The sequence below is a fragment of the Chrysemys picta genome, unplaced genomic scaffold (assembly GCF_011386835.1).
Source record: "Chrysemys picta bellii isolate R12L10 unplaced genomic scaffold, ASM1138683v2 scaf922, whole genome shotgun sequence".
Lineage (NCBI taxonomy): Eukaryota > Metazoa > Chordata > Testudines > Emydidae > Chrysemys > Chrysemys picta.
The window spans coordinates 15,707-25,000 of record NW_027053629.1 but is presented as its reverse complement, the minus strand read 5'-3'; the positions used below and the strand labels follow the sequence as shown (position 1 = coordinate 25,000).

At 39.7% G+C, this 9,294-nt stretch overlaps 1 long non-coding RNA gene across 1 annotated transcript; it reads right to left on the bottom strand.

Annotated features, from left to right (window-relative positions):
• Nucleotides 1-440: 440 nt before the first annotated feature.
• Nucleotides 441-9,078, bottom strand: LOC135979500 (uncharacterized). The gene is made up of 2 exons (XR_010596796.1): nt 8,796-9,078; nt 441-1,036 (listed from the first exon to the last, which is right to left on the bottom strand). It is a non-coding gene; the product is annotated as an uncharacterized LOC135979500 (long non-coding RNA).
• Nucleotides 9,079-9,294: the final 216 nt, after the last annotated feature.

The following is a 9,294-nucleotide window of genomic DNA, read 5'->3' as shown; positions in this document are numbered from 1 at the left end:
TAGGACTGAGTGGACTTGCAGGCTCTACAATTTTACATTGTTTTATTTTTGAATGCAGTTTTTTTCTACATAATTCTACATTTGTAAATTCAACTTTCATGATAAAGAGATTGCACTATAGTACTTGTATTAGGTGAATTGTAAAATACTATTTATTTTGGGGGGTTTTACAGTGCAAATACTTGTAATCAAAAATAAATATAAAGTGAGCACTGTAAACTTTGTATTCTGTGTTGTAATTGAAATCAATGTATTTGAAAATGTAGAAAACATTCAAAAATATTTAAATAAATGGTATTCTATTATTGTTTAACAGTGCGATTAATTGCGTGATTAATCGAGATTAATTTTTTAATCACTTGACAGCCCTATTTGTAAGGTAACATATCAACAAAATAACTTTGAAAGATCAAACAACCATAAATGAACACTCAGTAACATTTAACATTTCAAAAGCTGTAATTTATTTAGTTCAGTTCACAAAACATCCAAGGTGTAATGCATTCCTAGATCTAGGCCAATTAGAAGGTGATGTTCAGAGTAGTTTAGCTTGTTGCAGTTTTTGAAACATTTATAGTTACATTTTCAAAACCACATAAGTGAATTTGGAGCCTAAATTCCATTTCCTAAAAGAATTTAGGCACTTAGGCTCCCAAGTCCCACCAACTTTCAATGAGACTGAGGCTAAGCACCCACATCATTTAGGCAAATGAGATGTAGATACTTTTGAAAAGTTTACAATTGGTCTGTTTCTCCTTACTTTTAGCATCTGCTGCCCCAGAACACAGCTCCGAAAGATTCACCAAAATATTTTGGGGGGGGAGGGGCCTACAAAATGTAAACCTATTTGGTTCAATACTGTGTAAGATTAACATTTGAAGATACCAGGGCAGACACTCAGCTGGTATAAACTGATCCATAGACTCCAAGCATTTCAGTGTCCATCAGGTTCATTTCATAATCCTTTGAAACTTCACATCATGCATCACGCCAATATGTCACCGCTACCAAGAATCTTTCGGAACAGGGAGACAATCTAAAGGGATTATATTGAGTTGTTTTCATAGTATATTGCAATGTTTCTATTATAAACATTTAAATATTAAATTATAGATCAAATTCAAAGCTGGTTTAAGAACTGATAGCTAATTGAAGTTAATGGATCTGCAAATGGTTGAAAATGACTTGATTTTTTTTTAAACAATAAACAAAGAAACCTTACAAAGGCAAAAGATTTTGCAATACCCATATTTTCTCTGTAGAACATCTTTAGGTCCAAGCAAAAATGTTGAAACACTAAGTGAAAATTTGAATAATGTTGACAATTGCAGATCTCTTTCTAAAAGTTCAAGAATATTTAACCCAGAGATGCCTTTATACAGCACCTCAGTAGGAAGCTCCAATTATGCTTTCAGCCCACAGATGTGGGTAAGTACTTCTCATTAGGTGCTCTGCACTCACTAGGACTCCTTAGAGCCCCTTGGACATATTGTTTCTGAAGTAAATATAAAAGCAATATAAAAGACAATCCTGTGCACTTTTTTTCATGCTGCTCTGCAGGTGAGAATAAAAGTGAAGCTCCTAAGGGCTTGGCTACACTTGCGAGTTACAGCACATTAAAGTAGCCCCAGGCGCACTAGCTCACTCCCTGTCCACACTGGTGAAGCACGTAGAGTGCTCTGACTCCACGGCTAACAGGGCTGGCTCCAGGCACCAGCTTAACAAGCAGGTGCTTGGGGCGGCCAAGGGAGAGGGGCGGCATCTGCGGCAATTCAGGGGCGGCAGGTCCCTCACTCCCTCTAGGAGCGAATGACCTGCCGCTGAACTGCCGCCGCCGATCACGGCTTTTTTTTTTTCCCCCCTAATCGCCACTGCTGTTCGCAATCACAGCTTTTTTTTTTTTGCTTGGGGCGGCAGAAATGCCACCTCGGCGAGTGGAATAACATTTGCTGCGCCCCCGCTGGAGCGCCGCAGCGCCAGTGTGGATGAGGTGTTGCATTACTGCGCTCTGATCAGCCTCAGGAAACATCCCATAATCCCCTTACGTCAAGTGGACACTCTTCTCATTGTTTTGAACTCGCTGTAGGAATGCGGATATGCCATTTGAAAGCTCCGTTTCTGACAGACCGTTGCTTATCTGCTCCGAAACAGATAAGTATGCTCCAAGACAGATTACTATTGAATGCTGTGTGAGAGAGAGTGAGGCAGGGAGGAGGGGGGAGTCTGCTGCTGTCCGAATTTACAAGACAGCATGCTGACATGCTCTCACCCCCCCCCGAACCCATTCTCTCTCCCCCCACATACACACAACACACTCCCTGTCATACTCCACCCCACCCCCCTCATTTGAAAAGCACGTTGCAGTCACTTGCATGCTGGGATAGCTGTCCATAATGCACTGCTCCCAATGCCGCTGCAAGTGCCACAAATGTGGCCACGCCAGTGCGCAAGCAGCTGTCAGTGTGGACAGACCGCAGAGCTTTCCCTACTGTGGTCTCTGAAGGTGGGTTTAGCTCACAGCGCTCTACATCTGCAAGTGTAGCCACGCCCTAAATAACTGTCTTTTATTGTACATGTTTAGTTAGGCCCAGACAGTTTAATGCAATGCATTCTAACCATACAGTTTGTAACTTCAGCTGTATTTGCCCAGGCCAAAACTCATAGGACTTCACTATAAACTTAGTTTTTGGATACATCAGAGAACGGAGAGGGCAGAGGGGAACAAAATAAAAACAAACAAAACCTTAGCTGACCAAACATAGTAGTTGTCTGAAAGCCAATGTTAAACGTTTCCGCTTCATGTATACCTTCTCCTGAGAAAGTCCACAGTGGTCTAATTTTCAACAATAGTACCATTGTTAATCTACAATCAGAAAGTCTCTTTCTCAGCCCCATTTCAGTCTTTACTAGCAATGATGAGCAACACCTACTGTGAATGGCTATATGTTTTCTTTCAAGCTTTCAACTCATTTGCTTCAATTCTGGCTCTAAAGACATACCTGTGATCATTCCTCATCATTAATAAAGCCACTACTTGGCCTCCATAACATATTTAAGACAGACACAATGGCTTAAATAAATAAAGGCACCATGTTTTAATTCAACCCAATATCAAAGTTAATTACAAATATGTCACACTATGACTTTTATTCAACAGTAATTCAGAACTCCCTAGGATCTATAGCAGGATGATGAACAAAAAGGTTCTGGATTTAGATTGGCAGCTTTAGTAACCTGTTGGGTGAATCCTGCAGTTGGCTCTAATAGAACAAAGTTGCATGTTAAGGAATCCCAATGTGCAACATCCTTCCCCTCTGTCAGATGATCCAGAGACCAGAAAACTACTAAATTGTACCCACGGGTGTGGTATGAATATACTGTTAAAAGTTACAATCCACGCGTCATCTCTGAAAATTCTAAATCCAGCCAACTCAGAAAGAATTTTCTAAGATAAGCAGCCATATGCATTATGTTCCAGGGAGCAATACTGAGCTGTTAGGGTCCATGTAGAGATAGAGCCACTATAACTTGTTCTGTCAAAGATCTAACTGGGCAATTGTTGAACAGGCTTGGATTTGAGTTAAACTATATTGCTCAGAGTCAAAAACAAACTTAAAAACTACTTAGACTATTTGCATACTTTAAACTAACAGTAAAAACCACTCAGATAGGTGTTTTGACTTATAAGGTTCAGTAAAGTTTTCAGTTTATGTTCCTCCAGATCAGACTGCAACAAAATTTCATAAATGGATCAGATTTAGAGGTCCTGTAGGATACTTTTTAATCTGCAATTTCTTCTGGTTACCAAAGCAGCATATTAAAACAACCAAGTCCCTTTAATATTAATTTATTTATGTGTTTTGTCCTGTTGCTGTTAATGTGAGGCAATTACATATATGGCCATAACAGTTAAAAAACTTGGTATCGATTGGGTCAGAAGGAAACAGTACAAAAACCTTCTATAAATGTTTATAATCCATGTAATAACGTGTCTGAAAATGCATATCTACAGTATACTATTTAATCCCTTAATTACCATCTCCATCCTTAAATTACACTAAAAATAGTGTACAAATCTCTTTAAAACAGAAGTAAATGCTGATCTACAAAAAAAGAAATGAAAACTAAATTAATCCCAGATTTCTGTGATGACTACCCCCACTAAAGAGGCGGTGGGGGCAATTAGCAAAGAAATAAATATTAACTAACCTTTTAAAAGGAGTTTTTCACCATCGATTGTGCTCTCTTGGTACTCTCTGGTTTCCTGAAAGTAGCCCAGAACATATATTCTGTGACATTATAAATACCATGAAGTATATGGGGATTCAATTACATTTATGGTATTTGGAATGTCACAATATGATGCACTGTGGGATATATTTAGTGAATCAAGAGTACATCACAAAGGGGAAAACAAAAATTAAAATGAAAAAGTATTTTTGTACTGAATGCCTCCATCAGACTGAAAAGAGAGGGCACTCAACCCAGAAATCTGGGATTAACTCACATGATACAAAATGAAAACAGCTGACTCTCATGCACAAGAGAGAGGTGAAGTTTGAATTTCAGCTTGCATCCTGAATTCCTTGGCTTATGTCCGTTTAAAAATCAGACCTTTAACATAAACATATGAATTTAGAATGCTATTTGATTCATTTCTTTAATGGCTCATAAACATATTTCAGAATTCCCATCACAAAACAAATCTATTAAAATTGCAACTCTCTCATCATGAGTATGACTGGAGAAACCATTTATCTGAACCACCCAGGTCAGATTCTCCTAATAAAACATCTACAATCTCTTTGCAATGGGACTCAGATCATTGTGGAGCACTGGAGTAGATAAAGCAATTGCTTTCAAAGAGGAAGTTAAGTTTGTTTTTTCAAAATCATGAATGCTATACAGACAACTACATGGTAGTGACAGCATGGACCTCCACTTTGCAGTTCAGTGGTTTAATTTCCCAATATATGGCACAATTAGTTCATCTCCATAAAATACAGTAGTGTAGCGGAAACAGCTGAAAAGTGCTAGCACTGAGTGCAGACACAGATGAAAAGAGCCCCTCAGTACAGGAAATTGCTGGAGACAATATACTGTAAATTAAAGCCAATTTTCCTGAATTCCCTGAAGGATTGCTCATCTCAGAGATTCAACAAATCTCTTACTAAAGGCCCAGAAGTGAAACTATAATTTTCTTGAAGTTTATTTACTTTTTCAAAGAAAATAAAAACAAAAAACAGACAAGGCATGCATAACAAACTAAATCCCATAATAAATAACAGAATCATACTGTGAATATTAGAAAAGCGCTGGCTTGCTTTTCCCAATTCTTTTTCCAACTTATAAACTAATGTAAAAACAATACGAAGAGAGAAAATGTTGAGGCCCTAATTCTACTCTAATTGAAATCAATGGCAAAAATTTCAGTCATGTCAATGGTGCGATATCAGGGCCTGAGATAAAAGGAAATTTGACACAATTTTCAATAATCATCATCTAGTTACAAAATCTATCAGCACAATCATACCTTGAAAAAAAATGATGGTACTGTATACACCCCTTAGGCTGTTGCAGTGGGCTTAACTTTTTTACCAATTCATTAAGGGTTCAATCCAAAATTCATGGAAAGATTTCAGTGGGTGTGGAATCAGTCCTTAAACCATGAGCCTTTTTCCCCCCATCATTCTCAACTGTGTGTTGTGATCATGCATCCCGTGGCTGAACTGTCAGAGGCATACGGTATTTCTCAACCCATAAGCCTCTTCTACTGCCAAACCCAACGTCAACACCAAATATTCCATTGGTAACTGTTTTTCTTTTACCATTTTTACTTGATTAACAATCTGAGACTAACATTTTATTGTTGCAGGACAGGACCACCAAACATGTATGAATGATCCCTATAACCACATCCCTTCCGACACAGAGTTGAGCAATCCACATGCATCTTTTTTTCAGACAAGCTGATGTATGATACCATTGGCATTTTACTTCGTAGTTCTTTATAATAAAATTATTGTCCTTCAGAATAAAATACTCTGTTTCATATTTCAAACCTATGATTATCTGTTATTGTGCATTTCAACTGTTTCCACTGCAGATCTTAAAGGAGCTCTATGGATTCCTCTTTGTGTTATGCTTACCATCCAGAGGCTGTATGTCTGTCTTTAGGGTTATGGCAGTGGGGAATGCAATTGAGTTTACAATATGAAATCTAACAAACAAGAGAGTATTCATCTCTTGAGCCATTTAAACCTAGCAAAATTAAAAACAAATGTCTTCCTGCTATAACACCACAAAAACCAAGCCTAAAATATGTGCTTTTTAATGCACGCTAAGACAATCTTTCGCTAACCACCCATTAGACTTCTTATAATACTCAGCACACACATTCTTCTACAGACTGGACTGATTTCTTCCACAGTTTAACTTGTTTTTGCCAAAGACTCTTTTAGTTCAGTGTTGGCCACCCGCCTAATGAAACAATCTCTTTTAAAGCCAAGTCTGATGTCTTCAGTTGCACAAGATGCGTCGTACTTAAAAACAAGGATAATGCAACCTGTGTTTAAGCCTTCAAAAAAATACTATTTTAAAAATATCTCCAGCAAGAGTTAACTAAATATATACATATATATATATATACACACACACATTATTTATATTATCAGGGTGTAACGTTTACAACTAAAATCTCCTCAGGATAGAGGATTATTTTCTCTTACTTAAATATGTTTGCTAAAAAATTCCTTATTTAAGTACTAGGACATGACAAGGTATGAAGTTAACCACAGTGTAACTACCATGCGTATAGGAGAAATATGAAGCATACTGGAAAGGAAAAGTGAAATAGCTTCAACCTTCTCAAGAGTAAGGTCATCACTAGACCTTACAAAGAAGTCACTAGACCTTACAAAGAACCACAAAGAAGTGGTTCGGGACTATTTAGAAAAACTGGACGTGCACAAGTCCATGGGGCCGGATGCGCTGCATCCGAGGGTGCTAAAGGAGTTGGCGGGTGAGATTGCAGAGCCATTAGCCATTATTTTTGAAAACTCATGGCGATCGGGGGAGGTCCCAGATGACTGGAAAAAGGCTAATGTAGTGCCCATCTTTAAAAAAGGGAAGAAGGAGGATCCGGGGAACTACCGGCCAGTCAGCCTCACCTCAGTCCCTGGAAAAATCATGGAGCAGGTCCTCAAGGAATCAATTATGAAACATTTAGAGGAGAGGAAAGTGATCAGGAACAGTCAGCATGGATTCACGAAGGGGAAGTCGTGCCTGACTAACCTAATTGCCTTCTATGATGAGATAACTGGCTCTGTGGATGAGGGGAAAGCAGTGGATGTGTTATTCCTTGACTTTAGCAAAGCTTTTGATACGGTCTCCCACAGTATTCTTGCCGCCAAGTTAAAGAAGTATGGGCTGGACGAATGGACTGTAAGGTGGATAGAAAGCTGGCTAGATCGTCGGGCTCAACGGGTAGTGACCAATGGCTCCATGTCTAGTTGGCAGCCGGTTTCAAGCGGAGTGCCCCAAGGGTCGGTCCTGGGGCCGGTTTTGTTTAATATCTTTATTAATGATCTGGAGGATGGTGTGGACTGCACTCTCAGCAAGTTTGCAGATGACACTAAACTAGGAGGCGTGGTAGATACACTAGAGGGTAGGGATCGGATACAGAGGGACCTAGACAAATTAGAGGATTGGGCCGAAAAAAACCTGATGAGGTTCAACAAGGACAAGTTGAGAGTCCTGCACTTAGGACGGAAGAATCCCATGCACTGCTACAGACTAGGGACCGAATGGCTAGGTAGCAGTTCGGCAGAAAAGGACCTAGGGGTCACAGTGGACGAGAAGCTGGATATGAGTCAACAGTGTGCTCTTGTTGCCAAGAAGGCTAACGGCATTTTGGGCTGTATAAGTAGGGGCATTGCCAGCAGATCGAGGAACGTGATCGTTCCCCTTTATTCGACATTGGTGAGGCCTCATCTGGAATACTGTGTCCAGTTTTGGGCCCCACACTACAAGAAGGATGTGGAAAAATTGGAAAGAGTCCAGCGGAGGGCAACAAAAATGATTAGGGGTCTGGAGCACATGACTTATGAGGAGAGGCTGAGGGAACTGGGATTGTTTAGTCTCCAGAAGAGAAGAATGAGGGGGGATTTGATAACAGCCTTCAACTACCTGAAGGGGGGTTCCAAAGAGGATGGAGCTCGGCTGTTCTCAGTGGTGGCAGATGACAGAACAAGGAGCAATGGTCTCAAGTTGCAGTGGGGGAGGTCCAGGTTGGATATCAGGAAAAACTATTTCACTAGGAGGGTGGTGAAACACTGGAATGCATTACCTAGGGAGGTGGTGGAGTCTCCTTCCTTGGAGGTTTTTAAGGCCCGGCTTGACAAAGCCCTGGCTGGGATGATTTAGCTGGGAATTGGTCCTGCTTTGAGCAGGGGGTTGGACTAGATGACCTCTTGAGGTCACTTCCAACTCTGATATTCTATGATTCTATGATTCTATGCAATAACCATATGCTCCAAAAGGCATTTTTTCCAATTACAGGCACTAATATTATACTTTAAATGGGTATATTAAAAGAGATTTAATAATATATTTCTATTATTTACATTCAGTCAAATATCTGGTGGAGTTTTTAAAAGTATTTTTTCCTTTAGTTTCTCAAAGAACAACTCTGATCAGCACCAAGTATGATTAGTGAATGGGAAAACATAACTAAACAAGCCTCTCTGACTACTGCTTTAGCATCACAGATTGAATCACAATTGAAACAAGAATACCTGTGTAAGAAGTTGTCCAGGTGTCAGATTATTGATCCAACGAGAATATCGTTCAGTAGAATCCAATGGCTCTCTCCTGACTTGGCAACCTATAATCTAAAGCAAAATAAAAATCACGAACTGTCAAACCTTAGACATTCAAGCATCAGTAAAAGCATCTGAAGTTAAATAATTACACACAAAAATCCCTCCATTACACATTATTAAGGTTGCAAGGTCAGGCACTCAAAAGTTAGGAAATGCCAAAATTACAGTTACCTTACAACCTAAATTCATCCCCCATGTGTGTAAGCATTATGATACAGTCTTTAATTTACATTAACACATACTATTTTTCTCAGTCCCAGTCCCAGCTTCCACCCCATCTCCTTCCCAGGCTCTTTGTCCCAATCTATTCCCCACCCACCCATGTCCGGCTCTTGTCCCCTCTGCATTTGACTCAAGCAGCTTCTTCCTACAGGCTGCCTGAGCTTGGCGGGGGGGGGGGGGGGGGGGGGGG